At 38.8% G+C, this 16701-nt stretch overlaps 1 long non-coding RNA gene across 1 annotated transcript in view; it reads right to left on the bottom strand.

Annotated features, from left to right (window-relative positions):
- The window catches only part of LOC135091197 (uncharacterized), a 162911-nt gene that overhangs the window by 97339 nt on the left and 48871 nt on the right, over positions 1–16701 (bottom strand). The window contains exon 2 of the long non-coding RNA XR_010262428.1: positions 1276–1439. This is a non-coding gene — a long non-coding RNA (uncharacterized LOC135091197). The remainder of the gene's footprint in view (positions 1–1275; positions 1440–16701) is intronic.

Here is a 16701-nt window from a genome sequence, read left to right as displayed (position 1 = left end):
AGAGTGGCCGCTTGCTGCCATTAACTTACCATAAGAACCTCCATACTCAGAGACTCTCATTCCTTGATTAATTTATGCTATTTTTCTTTGCTCATTCAATTTGAATCTCACATAATTTACAGCAGAAGAGTTACCCTTGACAAAGAAATAGTCAGTAATCATCTAGCCCCCTTTGTTTAATCAGTAGGATTTCTAAAATTAAAGTACTTTATTCAAGTAAAGAAAGCGTGGAAAGTGTTGTGTGGGGTGGCGTCCATACGTGCCTGTGTCGCACCCCCTCGCCCACTTTCTTTGTAACCTACCTTCCATTAGCAGCAGTGCAGGAAAGCGGTTGGAGGGTTTTCTTAAGGGCAGTCACTACCCCGCAGTTGGATGCAGCAGCTATACAGAGACGTGCTCTAATATTTGGAAACTAAGACGGGATACTAGTTGCCTTAAGTGAGTCAGTCATTACTGGCAGTACGCCCCAGCCTAATTGTATAGAATAGTAGTGTGCCAGTAAGGGTAGTTGTGTATTACACACACTATACCCAGGGATGGGTCTCCTCAGCAGTGTATAAGACCAGGTTGTTTACGCAGTGAGCGATGACCGATCCTCCTGTGTGTTCGTGGGCACTCTTTCGTAGTAGTTTCTTGTGTCTTTTATTAGTAACCCTATCTTGTGTTAAGAAGATACTGTGGGTTGATGCAGTTCAGCTGCAGAGGACTTGAGTAGTTAGCTGGGTAGTGAACTTTACTCTCTCCTCAGATCCTGACAAGGTCTGCTGTCCAGGAGGCAGTAAACAACACTACTCGGTTTCAAGCTGTAACACTCTGTTGGGCAGTGGGGAGGACTGCCACAGTGGGCGAAAGCCCACTGTGACAGTATGACTGTTTTTCCTAGATGTGGTTATCGATTCTTCTGCAGCTGTGTCGTTTGGAGTATTTTCCTTGTCTGTGGGTCGGTAAAACAGTCAGGCGGCCTCATCTTAGTGTGACATGGAGTTACGACTGCTGTGAAAAGGGTGCAAAACTCTCAAGGGACCCTGTACACTCGTATTTGAGCCCTGCACTCCACATAGGAGGTGGCCATGGGAAGCTAGGCCAGGTTGCTTGGTGAAGGGGGTGGGAATTGTAGTTGTAACAATATATATATATATATATATATATATATATATATATATATATATATATATATATATATATATATATATATATATATATATATATATATATATATATATATGTTTTAAGTTCGATTTACTACCACTTTGTATCGAGATGATGTTACCTTACCTCTCCTGTTCCTGGTTTACATGAAATACTTCCCCAGTTGATGATGGTGCTTGCCACCGCTGGATCAACTGAGGAGCTCGGTGTGTTGGTAGTGTGGGGGACCTGTAGTGAGCTTGGTATTCTTGGTAGCTTGGTTGCTGGTAGTAAGATGATATAGTTGATGTCTGCAAGTAAAAGACATGTATGATGAGAGTTTTCCTTGATTTAATAATAGGTGGAATGTACACACTTGATTTGAGATGAGACACAGATAATACAGTCATTATGAATGATTGTTCCCTCTCTCTGAAGTTATATGAATTGCTGCTCGTGATGATGACTGAGCAGCGTCTCTCAAGACTGACTGTGACTCAGACAGGAACTGAGTGAGAGACCGAGACTGACTGCTTGTGACTGATGATGACTGAGTGGAACTGAGCTGGAACCGAGTGGAACTGAGATTCTCATGACTGATCCTTGGACAGGGACTAGGTACCATGTGGGCTATATTTCTCTGAGCTAAGTGGATCACGTTAAAGCTTTTGGAGTGAAGAAATGACCAATGAAATGCCAGGAAATGAGGTAAAGGAGCCAACGGGAGAGGTCGTTATTTTAGCCAATGACCAGGAAGGAAAGACTTAGAAGCGAATGCAGGTGTTTCCCTTAAGGACTGGAAGTGGGTGTGAATTCCCTTCAGAAGTAGAGAAGGAGAGGAAATATTAAAAATAGAATAGACTGGCTGGCCATGGGCACACATGGGATGAATATATGAACACATTGCATGTGGAATGGGTATAAGAATTGATGAATATACACATAAATAATAATAATAATTGCTAAGACTGCCATATATATCCATATATATATATATATATATATATATATATATATATATATATATATATATATATATATATATATATATATATATATATATATATATATATATAATTACTCCCAGTGAGGTATAAAGCACTGTTCAGGGGGTGCTGTAAATTTATTATTAAACCCAGCTGTGACCTCATTGAACGTTTCCCTTTGTGTCTCACAACACAAGGGAGTCACAGCCTGCCCTCTAAAGACAACTCTCTTCCTCCACACAAAACTACAAGCACCTAATAACACACACACCCTTCACTCAAAAATTTTAAAATCATCATGGCGACTCCTACACCAGCCTCGGATTCCCCATCTGGGACGGGACCATAAATGTCCCCAGGTCGGACTGCCTTTCTGTCGATGACCCTAAGTGTCTTGACACCCCCCGCAACTTTTTCTTCATTAACTTCTGCAACATTCGCGATCTAAGATCTAATTTTCAATCTGTAGAACACCACCTCTCCTCTTCTAAACCTCATCTTCTTTTCCTCACTGAAACTCAGGTGTCTGAGGCAACTGACAGTAGCCCCTTTTCTGTTCCCTCCTACTTTCTCTATCCTTATTTTCGATCAAAAGCTGGATGCTGCGTTTATGTGCGCAATGACTTAACCTGCTCTCGTGCCTACGCTCTTGAATCTTTCGAGTTTTCCACCATCTGGCTACGACTACAGAGTCACTCTCATACTAAATTTATCTGTGCTGTATACCTCTCACCTAACTCCTCTGACTATAAGAAATTCTTTGACTACTTAACTTCCAAAGTGGAGCACATTCTGACCCTCTTCCCTTTCGTAGAGATCTCCATTCTTGGAGACTTCAATGTTCACCACCAGCTTTGGCTTTCCTCTCCCTTCACTGACCATCCTGGTGAACTAGCCTACAACTTTCTACAATGTCTATTCCTACAACGTCTATTGTGTCCTTAAATTTAAAAATACAGACCTCGATGTTCCCAACTTCGTTTTCTCTTTGGTTCCACTTTTTTTAAGTACACTTATCGTTCTTTAGATCATTCTTCCTTACAATAGTTTAAATGGGCTATACACAGCGTATCCCTTTTTTTATGCAAGAGGGGAACTGGCAGGTAGATGCTGACAGACGAAATTGAAAGAATTTTACTAGGCAAGGTGCAAACACGGAGGCGCAATTTCAACAACCATAGGAGAGACCCCATCAGGTCCACAACCATTCAAAGGGTTTATGCCAGCTAGAGCATGGAAAATATCATTGCAAAGAGTTTTAATAGGAAGCATAAAGTAGTCAGGGGGTGGAGGAGAGGGAGGAACAAGCCCTGAATCGTCCAAGGTAGAGCTTTTAGCAAAGGTCTGAGCGAAAAAATTCAGCTTTAGAGAGAGATGTGATAGCAGTGGTGCCACCTGGTTGAAATAAAGGAGGGAAAGAAGAAGCAAAGTTATTGGAGATGTTTTTGGTTAGATGCCAGAAGTCACGAAGGAAATTAGATCTTGAAAGTTTTTGACACTTTCTATTAATGAAGGAGTTTTTGACTAGTTGGAGAACAGACTTGGCATGGTTCCGGACAAAAATATAAAGTGCATGAGATTCTGGTGATGGAAGGCTCAAATACCTTTTGTGGGCCACCTCTCTATCATGTATAGCACGAGAAAAGGCTTCCTAACCAAGGTTTGGAAGGTTTAAGTAAACGGGTCTCTGTCATAGAAGCAGTGGTCTTTCCAAGGAAAATGAGCAAAATACCTCCTCAGGTCCCCTAACTAGTAGAGGTAAAACGTCAGAGGCACCTCCGCTTAGGGGGATCCTGAGGAGGGATTGGAGCGATAGGACAAGACACAGATATGAGATTGTGATCGGAGGAGCCCAACGGAGAAGAAAGGGTAGCAGAATTAGAGGTTAGGTAAAGGTCAAGAATGTTGGGCGTATCTCCAAAACAGTCAGGAATACGAGTAGGGTGTTGCACAAATTGCTCTAGGTCATGGAGGATCGCAAAGCTGAAAGCTAGTTCATCAGGATGGTCAGGGAAGGGAAAGGAAAGCCAAAGCTGGTAGTGAACAGTGAAGTCTCCAAGAATGGAGATCTCCACAAAAGAGGAGAGAGTCAGAATGTGCTCCACTTTGGAAGTTTAGTCAAAGAATTTCTTACAGTCAGAGGAGTTAGGTGAGAGGTACACAGCACAGCTGAATTTAGTTTGAGAGTGACTGTGTGGTCGTAGCCAGATGGTGGAAAACTCAGAAGATTGAATAGCTTGGGCACGAGAGCAGGTTAAGTCATTGCGCACATAAACGCAACATCCAGCTTTGGATTGAAAATGAGGATAGAGAAAGTAGGAAGGAACAGAAAAGGGGCTACTGTCAGTTGCCTCAAACATCTGTGTTTCGGTGAGGAAAAGAAAATGAGGTTTATTAGAGGAGAGATGATGTTCTACAAATTGAAAATTAGATCAAAGACCGCGAATGTTGCAGAAATTAATGAAGAAAAAGTTGAGGTGGCTGTCAAGACACTTAGGGTCGATACCAGAGGAGCAGTCCGACCTGGGGACATTTGTGATCCACTCCCAAGATGGGAACTGCAAGGCTGGTGGAGGAGTCGCCTTGATTTTGAATTTTGAGTGAAGTGTGTATGTAATTAGGTGCTTGTAGTTTTGTATGAAGGAAGAGTTGTCTTTAGAGGGCAGGCTGTGATTGCCCCCTTGTATTGTGAGACACAAAGAGAAACGCTCAATGAGGTCACAGCTGGGTTTAATGATAAGTTCATAGCACCCCTTGATCCAGTGCTTTAGACCTCATTGGGAGTAATTATCGTTTTGGCAGGTGCCTACTGCCTCCTCCGAGTTCACTAGGGAGATAGTGGAACAGGAGATAGATAGGCTAAAAACGTTCAAGACACCAGGACCAGATGAAATATATCCCAGAGTACTTAAGGAATGCAAAGAGGTTATTAGTGAGCCGCTAGTTTCTGTTTTTAGGAAATCACTTGAGTCAGGTGAGGTACCAGTAATGTGAAGGCATCTTTAAGAAAAGGGATAAAACTTTAGCGTCTAACTATAGACATGTCAGCTTAACTTCAGTTGTATGTAAAATATTAGAGTCAATAATAGCGAGGAACATTAGGGAACATTTAGACAAACATAACTTGATAAATCAGTCACAGCATGGCTTCACGAAGGGGAAGTCTTGCCTGACAAACTTGTTAAGTTTTTATAGTAAAGTGTACGAGGCAGTAGATAATGGAGATAATTATGATATCTTTCGTAAAGCATTTGACAAGGTACCTCATCAAAGGCTCCTGAGAAAGGTTTGGGCACACGGGATAGATGGGAAGGTGTTAGGCTAGATAGGGTCATGGCTTAGCGACAGGCGACAGAGAGTTGTAATAAACGGCTCTAAATCCGAGTGGGGTCATGTAATTGGTGGGGTGCCACAGGGATCAGTATTAGGGCCATTGTTATTTCTAATATCAATGACTTGGATAGTGGAATCAGTAGCGATGATAGTAAATTTGCGGATGACACAAAGATAGGTAGATTAATTAACTGAGAATCGGATGCCATCGCCTTGCAGGCAGATTTAGATAGGATGAATGAATGGACGGACATATGGCAAATGCAATTTAATATCAATAAATGCAAACTACTTAGCGTAGGTAGAGGAAACCCACACAGTAGGTACACATTAAACAACCAAACTCTGGTAGGTACATGGTACGGGAAAGATTTAGGACTTATAGTTAGCTCTGAATTCCGTCTAGGAAAACAATGCATAGAGGCCAGAAACAGGGCAAATAGGGTACTAGTATTAATTTTTAGGAGTGTTAAAAGTAGAAGTTAAAAGTATCAGGGGACCTGATAGAAGCCTTTAAGTGGTATAAGGGTTATAACAAGGGGGATGTAAACAAAATTCTCAGGATCAGCAACCAGTGTAGAACAAGAAATAACGGGTTCAAGCTTGAAAAATTTAGGTTTAGGGAGGAGATAGGAAAAAAAAATTGGTTCACAAATAGAGTGGTAAATGAATGGAACGGACTCAGTAATCATGTTGTTAGTGATAAGACATAGGAGAGCTTTAAGAGAAGATTAGACAGGTTTATGGATGGGGATAATAGATGGATATAAGTAAGTATATTCCATACAGGAACTGCCACGTGTAAGCCTGGTCGCTTCTTGCAGCTTCCCTTATTTCTTATGTTCTTATGTTCTTATGTTCTTAATCAAGCTAGATTCCTGGGGCCTAGGAGTGTCTATAAGGTCACAGCTGATTGGCTGCACTGCGCTCTAGCTAGCACTCACATCAAGCATGCATTTTGCATGCTTAAGTGAGAAATTTTTGGTATTATATGCCATAACTCACTTCATATATGGAATAGTTAGTTTTGGTTGACACTATTGATATATATATATATATATATATATATATATATATATATATATATATATATATATATATATATATATATATATATATATATATATATATATATATATATATATATATATATATATATATAGATAGATAGATAGATAGATAGATAGATAGATAGATAGATATATGAGTGCTTCCCCAAGCTGCCGGACCTACAATAGCTTCACTTAGCCACCTCCTATGTGGACTCAGTGCAGGGTTTAAAACGGGTGTACATGGTCCCTTGTGACTCCTGCACCCTTTTCACAACAGTCGTAACTCCAGATCACAATGAGTTGAGGTAGCCAGACTGTTTTACCGACCCACAGACAAGGAAAATCCTCCAAGCAGCTCTTAACATCCAAAACTGTGGAAGAATCGACAACTACTTAAAGGAAAACACGATAACACATATGTGATCGAGGTATAATATCTTGTTGGACTTCCACCCAACGTGACAGTTCTCCAACTGCCCAGCAAAGTGTTACAGCCTCAAACCGAGTAGTATCGGTTACTGCCTCCTAGGCGACAGGCTTTGTCAGGACGTGGGGAAGGAATAAAGTTTACCACGCAGCTAATTACTTAAGTCAGCCCACAGTAGCATTTAAAACAAACAGGGTTATTAATCAAAGACATGAAGCTAATACGAAAGAGTTGCCACGGACACACAGGAATGTTAGTCACCGCTCACTGCGCAAACTCGACTTGTACACTTGTACAGCCGAGGAGTCACTTCCTTAGGTGTAGTGTCTTATTCACAACTACACTTACTATCAGCCTATATATATATATATATATATATATATATATATATATATATATATATATATATATATATATATATATATATATATATATATATATATATATATATATATATATATATATATATATATATATATATATATATATATATATATATATATATATATATATATATATATATATATATATATATATATATATATATATATATATATATATATATATATATATATATATATATATATATATATATTACACACACACACACACACACACACTCCCCGCGCAGTCTCTGCTTGAATAAAACACTTTACTTTTAAAAAATTCTTCTGAACAAACAAAGGGGGCCAGATGGCCAGCTCTTCTGCTGTAAACTATGTGATTCAAACTGACTAATGAAAGGGAAATAAGGAAAATAATCGGGGAAGGAGAATGTCTGTGCACGGAAATTCTTATAGTAAGTTAATGGCAGCGAGCAGCCACTCTGCACCGTAGATCTGTTTTCTGTACCATGATTCTCTCTCTCTCTCTCTCTCTCTCTCTCTCTCTCTCTCTCTCTCTCTCTCTCTCTCTCTCTCTCTCTCTCTCTTCTCGTTTATTCTTTTATTTTCTTTAATCTTTCTTTCTTTCTTCATATATATATATATATATATATATATATATATATATATATATATATATATATATATATATATATATATATATATATATATATATATATATATATATATATATATATATATATATATATATATATATATATATATATAGAGAGAGAGAGAGAGAGAGAGAGAGAGAGAGAGAGAGAGAGAGAGAGAGAGAGAGAGAGAGAGATTGAGATTGTTTATTATTATCCACCAAAGTGGTTACACATTTTACAAGTAGTCAAGTATACAAATATGATTAAATACCGGTGATATGTAATGATATAAATACAATACAACTGTGGAACACTCGTCTATAATAGATGCAGCATGAAAATACTAAGTTAACGTACATATACAGGTACACTTAAAATAGAAGCATGAAGATAAAACAAAGCTAACTAAATATATTTTCTGTTAAAATAATTTTTTTTAAGTCTAGCCTTAAAAGAGATTATAGATGTTTCCTGTGTGAGAGAGATCGGAAGAGAGTTCCACACTTTGGCGTCTATCACCTAAGCGTGTGTAGGTGCGCGGTTCATGTAACCTGTGCCTCTGTCTTGTGACGCTACTGGTGAGAGCTTGCCTGTTACATAGTGATAAAAAACATTTTTGGATAAAACCCTCGTAAAATCTTAAATATTGTTGTAGCCACTTCTAAAACATGTTTCTGCTTTATTCGTAGCCATTGGAGTTCTTTATAAAATGGAGACATATTTCTTAACTCCACCTATGGCAACCCTTACTGCAAAATTCTGCAACTTCTGCACCTCAGATATTAATTTATCATTTGTAGTTCCCCATATTCTAATGCAATAGTTATTTAAGCTTAATACAAGGGCCAGTGTAACCATGATCCTGCTCTCCCTATCTAGGTGTTCACTAATTCTACTTACATACATTAAAATACCCATCACTTTCCCTTTCAGCTCATTAATATGGACGTGGAAAAGCAAGCAACTATCCAAGTAAACTTCCAAATTTTTCACGTGCTTACTTGGATATATTACACTTCCATTAAAACTCACAGTCGTGTTTGAGGGAATGTGAAATAAAAGCTGGCGATTACCTATAAAAATGCACTGAGTCTTCGAAGAATTAAACATGAGACCATTGTTTTAGATAAGATTTTCTACACTGAGCGAGAGTTTCCTCGGTGTCCTTAATGAGCTGATCAAGATTTTGAATCGTCCCAGAATGTAAGAACTGCGTATCGTCAGCATACTGTACCAGGAAACAGTTAACATTTACAGATAAATCATTAACATATATATATTAAATAAGATTGGACCAAGAATTGATCCTTGCAGGACCCCATACTCAATACTTGTCTTTTAGATGTATGAGTATCTAGACGAACTGATATACTTCTGTTATTTAATAGTCATTAAACCAAAACTCATCAATATTTAATAAAGAACATTTATGTAGAAGGGTATTATGGTTCACTGAATCAAACGCTTTTGAGAGGTCACATAAGGTTAACACTGAAATTTTCTTGCTGTCCATATATTGGTATATTTTATCAGTTATGGTGGATAGAGCTATTTCCGTTGACAGCTTGCGATTTTGCGATTTGGGGGGGGATATAAAAGCTGGGTGAAAATGAAGAGGTAGAGTGGGTGGGAAGGGAAGATTGGAGGTTTATAGTGAGAAAGGAAATATAGTAGGAGACATCAAGTTGACGGGCAAACCGTCTTGCTTTATTTGACAGCTTGGGACGAAAGCCATGCTGATTGTTAGAGAGTAGATTGTTGATTTCTAAGTAGTTTGATAGTTGTGTGACACAACTTTCTTAAGTATTTTAGACACAACTGGTAATATAAATACAGGTCTGTAGTTACTAACAACATCGGGATCACCATTTTTGTACAGTACATGTTTCCATGACTCGGGGAACACGCCAGTCACCAGGGAAGTGTTGATGATACAGAGGAGGAAAGGGACTATGACATAGAGCGCATCCCGGAGAAACTTTAATGCTATTCCGTCCGACCCGATAGAGTTGGTTGCATTGAGATCTTTAACGATTAAGACAAGGGTGTTAGCGTCCACGGGCTCAGGTCTAAAAGCAGAGTTCACTTTAATGGTATTTACTTGACGACGGCGAACAGTGACTACCCATTCATTTCTTAGTTCTTCCTGAGAACTTCTGAAAGTAGACTCCCCAACATTTGAAAATAATTTATTGAATTCCTCAGCTTTTTCATTTACGTTAGCAAAATTGTGAGTATCACGTTTCTTTTTCTGATTAGGAATAATTTCCATAATAACTTTCCAAGTTGCAGAGATATTTCCTTTACAATCTTTTAGACGACCTTGGTAATGCTCTGCCTTAGAGCTATTAATGAGTGCTTTTACATATGTTTTAGCAGCTTTATAACGTTCCCTCAATCCAATGTTATTTGTACCGACTACTCTCTTTGTAACCTATTACGGTCCTCCATTGCCTCACGAATATTGCCACTCATTCATAGTGCTGGTGTACCTTTCACAGCTTTAGTCAAAACAGGGGCACACATATCAAGAAAAAAAATTAAGAACGTCATTAAAAATATACACTTGTTTGTTAACGTCGTCTGCTAAAAATACATTATTCATATAATGAACATTGTCTAAAAGCAACAAAAAGAGTATCTTTATCATAGTGCTTCATATCATGGAAAGTTTTTATCACCGGTATTTTGCGAGGTTTTCTTACATTTATAACGACGGACACGAGATCATGATCTGCAATTACTTGAGGGACCACGTCATGGGATAAAACTACCTCAGGTTTATTAGTGATAATAAGATCCAATAGAGTAGCTGAATGTGAGGTTCTTCTTTTGGGTTTATCAATAATTTGAATCACCTTGCTATCTCTTATTATCTTCCTAATTCTTTCCTTTCATCAACATATCATCATTAAAATCACCCAAGACAAAAAAAACTTTTGCCACGCAAACATACCACCTTAAAAAAACTTCCTGTATGTAGTTAAAGGATGAGACTAAAGCATTAGGGTGTCGATACACACATCCAATGATAATGGCAGGCAGCTTCCTGCATTGTATTTGAACCTATACGTCTTCCATTTCCACCTGTCCTGGTACACCTAATATAATGCATGTATTTACATACATACAGACACCACCCCCTCGTCCATTGTCACATCTAAATACCATAGGTATTGGTAGGAGGAGGCATTAGACACCTACCAAAACGATAATTACTCCCAGTGAGGTCTAAAGCACTGTTTAGGGGGTGCTGTGAACTTACGAGTATCATTAAACCCAACTGTGACTTCACTGAACGTTTCCCTTTACGTCTCACAACACAAGGGGGCAGTCACAGCCTGCCCTCTAAAGACAACTCTCTTCCTCCACACAAAACTACAAGCACCTAATAACACACATACCCTTCACTCAAAAATTTTAAAATCATCATGGCGACTCCTACACCAGCCTCGGAGTCCCCATCTGGGGAGGGAACCATAAATGTCCCCAGGTCGGACTGCCTTTCTGTCGACGACCCTAAGTGTCTTGACACCCCCCCTCAACTTTTTCTTCGTTAACTTCTGCAACATTCGCGGTCTAAGATCTAATTTTCAGTCTGTAGAACACCACCTCTCCTCTTCTAAACCTCATCTTCTTTTCCTCACTGAAACTCAGGTGTCTGAGGCAACTGACAGTAGCCCCTTTTCTGTTCCTTCCTACTTTCTCTATCCTCATTTTCGATCCAAAGCTGGATGTTGCGTTTATGTGCGCAATGACTTAACCTGCTCTCGTGCTCACGCGCTTGAATCTTCCGAGTTTTCCACCATCTGGCTACGACTACAGAGTCACTCTCATACTAAATTTATCTGTGCTGTATACCTCTCACCTAACTCCTCTGACTATAAGAAATTCTTTGACTACTTAACTTCCAAAGTGGAGCACATTCTGACCCTCTTCCCTTTCGCAGAGATCTCCATTCTTGGAGACTTCATTGTTCACCACCAGCTTTGGCTTTCCTCTCCCTTCACTGATCATCCTGGTGAACTAGACTACAACTTTGCTATCCTCCATGACCTAGAGCAATTGGTGCAACACCCTACTCGTATTCCTGACCGTCTTGGAGATACGCCCAACATTCTTGACCCTTTCCTGACCTCTAATCCTTCTGCTTATGCTGTCACCCTTTCTTCTCCGTTGGGCTCCTCCGATCACAATCTCATATCTTTATCTTGTCCTATCACTCCAATCTCTCCTCAGGATCCCCCTAAGCGAAGGTGCCTCTGGCGTTTTGCCTCTGCTAGTTGGGGGGACCTGAGAAGGTATTTTGCTGATTTTCCTTGGAATGACTACTGCTTCCGTGTCACAGACCCGTCTTTGTGTGTTGAACGCATAACAGAGGTGATAGTGTCTGGCATGGAGGCGTACATTCCTCACTCTTTTTCTCGTCCTAAACCTTTTAAACCTTGGTTTAACAAAGCTTGTTCTCGTGCTATACATGATAGAGAGGTGGCCCACAAAAGGTACCTAAGCCTTACATCACCAGAATCTCATTCAGTTTATATATATATATATATATATATATATATATATATATATATATATATATATATATATATATATATATATATATATATATATATATATATATATATATATATATATATATATATATATATATATATATATATATATATATATATATATATATATATATATATATATATATATATATATATATATATATATATATATATATATACATATGCCCGGAACATGGTTCCGGGCAGAAACATGGTCTGTTCTCCAACTAGCCAAAAACTCCTTCATTAACAGAAAATGTCAAAACCTTTCAAGATCTAACTCCCCTCGTGATTTCTGGCATCTGGCCAAAAATATCTAAAATACGAGTAACTTTGCTTCTTCTTCTTTCCTTCCTCTATTTCAACCAGATGGCACCACTGCTATCACATCTATTTCTAAAGCTGAACTCTTCGCTGAAACCTTTGCTAAAAACTCTACCTTGGACGATTCTGGGCTTGTTCCTCCCTCTCCTCCACCCTCTGACTATTTCATGCCATATATTAAAATTCTTCGGAATGATGTTTTCCATGCCCTCGCTGGCCTAAACCCTCGGAAGACTTATGGACCCGATGGGGTCCCTCCTATTGTTCTCCGAAACTGTGCCTCCGTGCTTGCACCTTGCCTAGTCAAACTCTTTCAGCTCTGTCTGTAAACATCTACCTTTCCTTCTTGCTGGAAGTTTGCCTACATTCAACCTGTTCCTGTGACCGTTCTAATCCCTCAAACTACCGTCCTATTGCTTTAATTTCCTGCCTATCTAAAGTTTTTGAGTCTATCCTCAACAGAAAGATTCTTAAACATCTATCACTTCACAACCTTTTATCTGATCGCCAGTATGGGTTCCGTCAAGGCCGCTCTACTGGTGATCTTCTGGCTTTCCTAACTGAGTCTTGGTCATCCTCTTTTAGAGATTTTAGTGAAACTTTCGCTGTTGCCTTGGGCATATCAAAAGCTTTTGATAAAGTCTGGCACAAAGCTTTGATTTCCAAACTACCCTCCTACGGTTTCTATTCTTCTCTCTGTAACTTCATCTCAAGTTTCCATTGTGACCATTCTATTGCTGCTGTGGTAGACGGTCACTGTTCTTCTCCTATATCTATTAACAGTGGTGTTCCTCAGGGTTCTGTCCTGTTACCCACTCTCTTCTTATTATTCATTAATGAACTCCTAAACCAAACTTCTTGTCCTATCCACTCCTATGCTGATGATACCACCTTGCACTTTTCCACGTCTTTTCATAGACGTCCAACCCTTCAGGAGGTAAACATATCACGCAGGGAAGGCACAGAACGCTTGACTTCTGATCTTTCTAAAATTTCTGATTGGGGCAGAGCAAACTTGGTATTGTTCAATGCCTCAAAAACTCAACTCCTCCATCTATCAACTCAACACAACCTTCCAGACAACTATCCCCTCTTCTTCAATGACACTCAACTGTCCCCCTCTTCTAAACTGAACATCCTTGGTCTGTCCTTTACTTATAATCTGAACTGGAAACTTCACATCTCATCTCTAGCTAAAACAGCTTCTATGAAGTCAGGTGTTCTAAGACGTCTCCGCCAGTTTTTCTCACCCCCCCAGCTGCTAACTCTGTAGAAGGGCCTTCTCCGTCCATGTATGGAGTATGCTTCACATGTCTGGGGGGGGTTCCACTCATATTGCTCTACTAGACAGGGTGGAATCAAAAGCTTTTCGTCTCATCGACTCCTCTCCTCTAACTGACTGTCTTCAGCCTCTCTCTCACCGCCGCAGTGTTGCATATCTAGCTGTCTTTTACTGCTATTTTCATGCTAACTGCTCTTTTGATCTTGCCTCCCATCCTTCCGTGGCCTCGCTACACAAGACTTTCTTCTTTCTCTCACCCCTATTCTGTCCACCTCTCTAACGCAAGAGTTAACCAGTATTCTCAATCATTCATCCCTTTCTCTAGTAAACTCTGGAACTCCCTGCCTGCTTCTGTATTTCCACCTTCCTATGACTTGAATTCCTTCAAGAGGGAGGTTTCAAGACACTTATTCATTAATTTTTGACCACTGCTTTGACCCTTTTATGGGACTGGCATTTCAGTGGGCATATTTTTTTGGGGGGGGATTTTTGTTGCCCTTGGCCAGTGTCCTTCCTGCATAAAGAAAAAAAAAAAAAAAAATATATATATATATATATATATATATATATATATATATATATATATATATATATATATATATATATATATATATATATATATATATATATATATATATATATATATATATATATATATATATATATATATATATATATATATATATATATATATATATATATACGAGTATATATATATATATATATATATATGTCACGCATAATGTGGATAATTGCCTAATGTGAACATTAGGCAGTGAAATTGCCTAATCTTCATATTAGGCAATTTGTTTGCACGATGTTGACAATAGGCAACTTACTTGCTTAATGTCCACTTTAGGCATGATTTTCAAATTAGGCAAGGGTATTTTGCCTAATGTGAATTGAATGACAAACCAGTGTCTACAGTTTTGTTCGAATGTTGTTCGAAACTTTGGGTCTGTTATAGTTAGGTTAGGTTAGGTTAGGTTAGGTTAGGTTAGGTTAGGTTAGGTTAGGTTAGGTTAGGTTAGGTTAGGTTAGGTTAGGTTAGGTTAGGTTAGGTTAGGTTAGGTTAGGTTATTATTAGAACAAAATTTACACCAGCTGACCTAAGTGGGATCAAACAGACCCTTATAAAGTCTGAAGAGGTTCCTGATATCTGCCTATCGATGAGAACAGCAACAGCAAGAGCCACTGGTGGGCAAGGTTATACAAAGTGTCAATGTACTACTCAATGTACATCAGGAAGGTGCAGCTGCCTAAGAAAAGAAATTAAATGCAACTCGCGCTGTCACCCAGGCAGATCATGCAAAAATTTGTGATTGGACTCAACTGAACCCTGAGATCGATTGACCTATTTTACTTATACTAATATTGCATTAATTAATTATGTTTTCCTTATTCACATTGGGCAAAATTGAGCTGCATAATTTGAACAATAGGCATTTTTTGCCTAATGTTAACAATTTGTAAACTTTACGCAACCTACTTGCTTGATGTACACATTAGGCAATTTTCTGCCTAATGTTCACATTAGGCAATTGTCCACATTATGCGTAACATATATACATATATATATATATATATATATATATATATATATATATATATATATATATATATATATATATATATATATATATATATATATTTATATATATATATCCATCAATGTGGACATAATTATCTGGAGTGTTGCATGCAGCCATGCCTCACTCACACAAAACATCAATGCTTGTATCAGTCAACAATAACTTTACTTCATCTACTATTGATATCAATGATTGTGCATTGATATGTTCTACAATTTTTCTTTGAGCTCACAGCGCCAGGTTCGTCATCGGCAAGATTTCAACAATAGTAACTACAAAGTTTGCTTTTATGTCCCAGGGAATGGCATTGTTGGCATTGGAGTTTATGATCAAATCTACAATTTGCTTGTATGTGATTAAACTCCACATAGTTATAGCATCCTATCTTTTTCTTGTGTGTGTTGTTTTTTTCTGATACATGGTAAAAACTATCAGAATAGTTACCCACATGTTTTGCATGGTTATAATGTGCGTAGTGGAGAACTGTGTGCCTCTCACGGGAATTAGAAACTAATCGTTGTCCAGGATGCGAAAGACGTGGCCTTGTTACATTTGATCTGTATTGAGCCTCCCCATGAGTGGGAAGTGGTCCTCCAACAGCTTGGTGGGGCCTCACCGCTGGAGTCGAGGCGATGCGGGCGTGTTTCAGGGAAGGAATAGGAAGCAGGAGGGGGATGAAACTGGGAATAAAACGGGGGCCTAGGAGTGGGAACTGGCGGTGTAGGTTAGGGGTGATACACATGCTCCCCACCTGCAGGGGTGAACGATGTTCCTTGCTGAGAGGTAGTGAGCGTTGGGTATTGGTTAGGTGTTTTCATTTGGAAGTACTGAGAGGAAGCATTGGGTTCATTCTAATAAGTGGACAATGGTGCCTTACGATGGGAGCTGGTGTGCTGGTGTGCTTGAGACTGCTGTTTACTGTTTTTTGGGTGGACAAGTAGTTTTAATTTAATTTAAATTAATTGTCTTGCATCGTATAAACAATAAGCGAGGGAACTCGCTTGTTCTCATTCCACTTAAAGCAAAGCTGGAA

The sequence above is a fragment of the Scylla paramamosain genome, chromosome 37 (assembly GCF_035594125.1).
Source record: "Scylla paramamosain isolate STU-SP2022 chromosome 37, ASM3559412v1, whole genome shotgun sequence".
Taxonomy (NCBI): domain Eukaryota; kingdom Metazoa; phylum Arthropoda; class Malacostraca; order Decapoda; family Portunidae; genus Scylla; species Scylla paramamosain.
The sequence above is the reverse complement of the archived record's forward strand: the minus strand, read 5'-3'. Positions and strand labels throughout refer to the sequence as shown.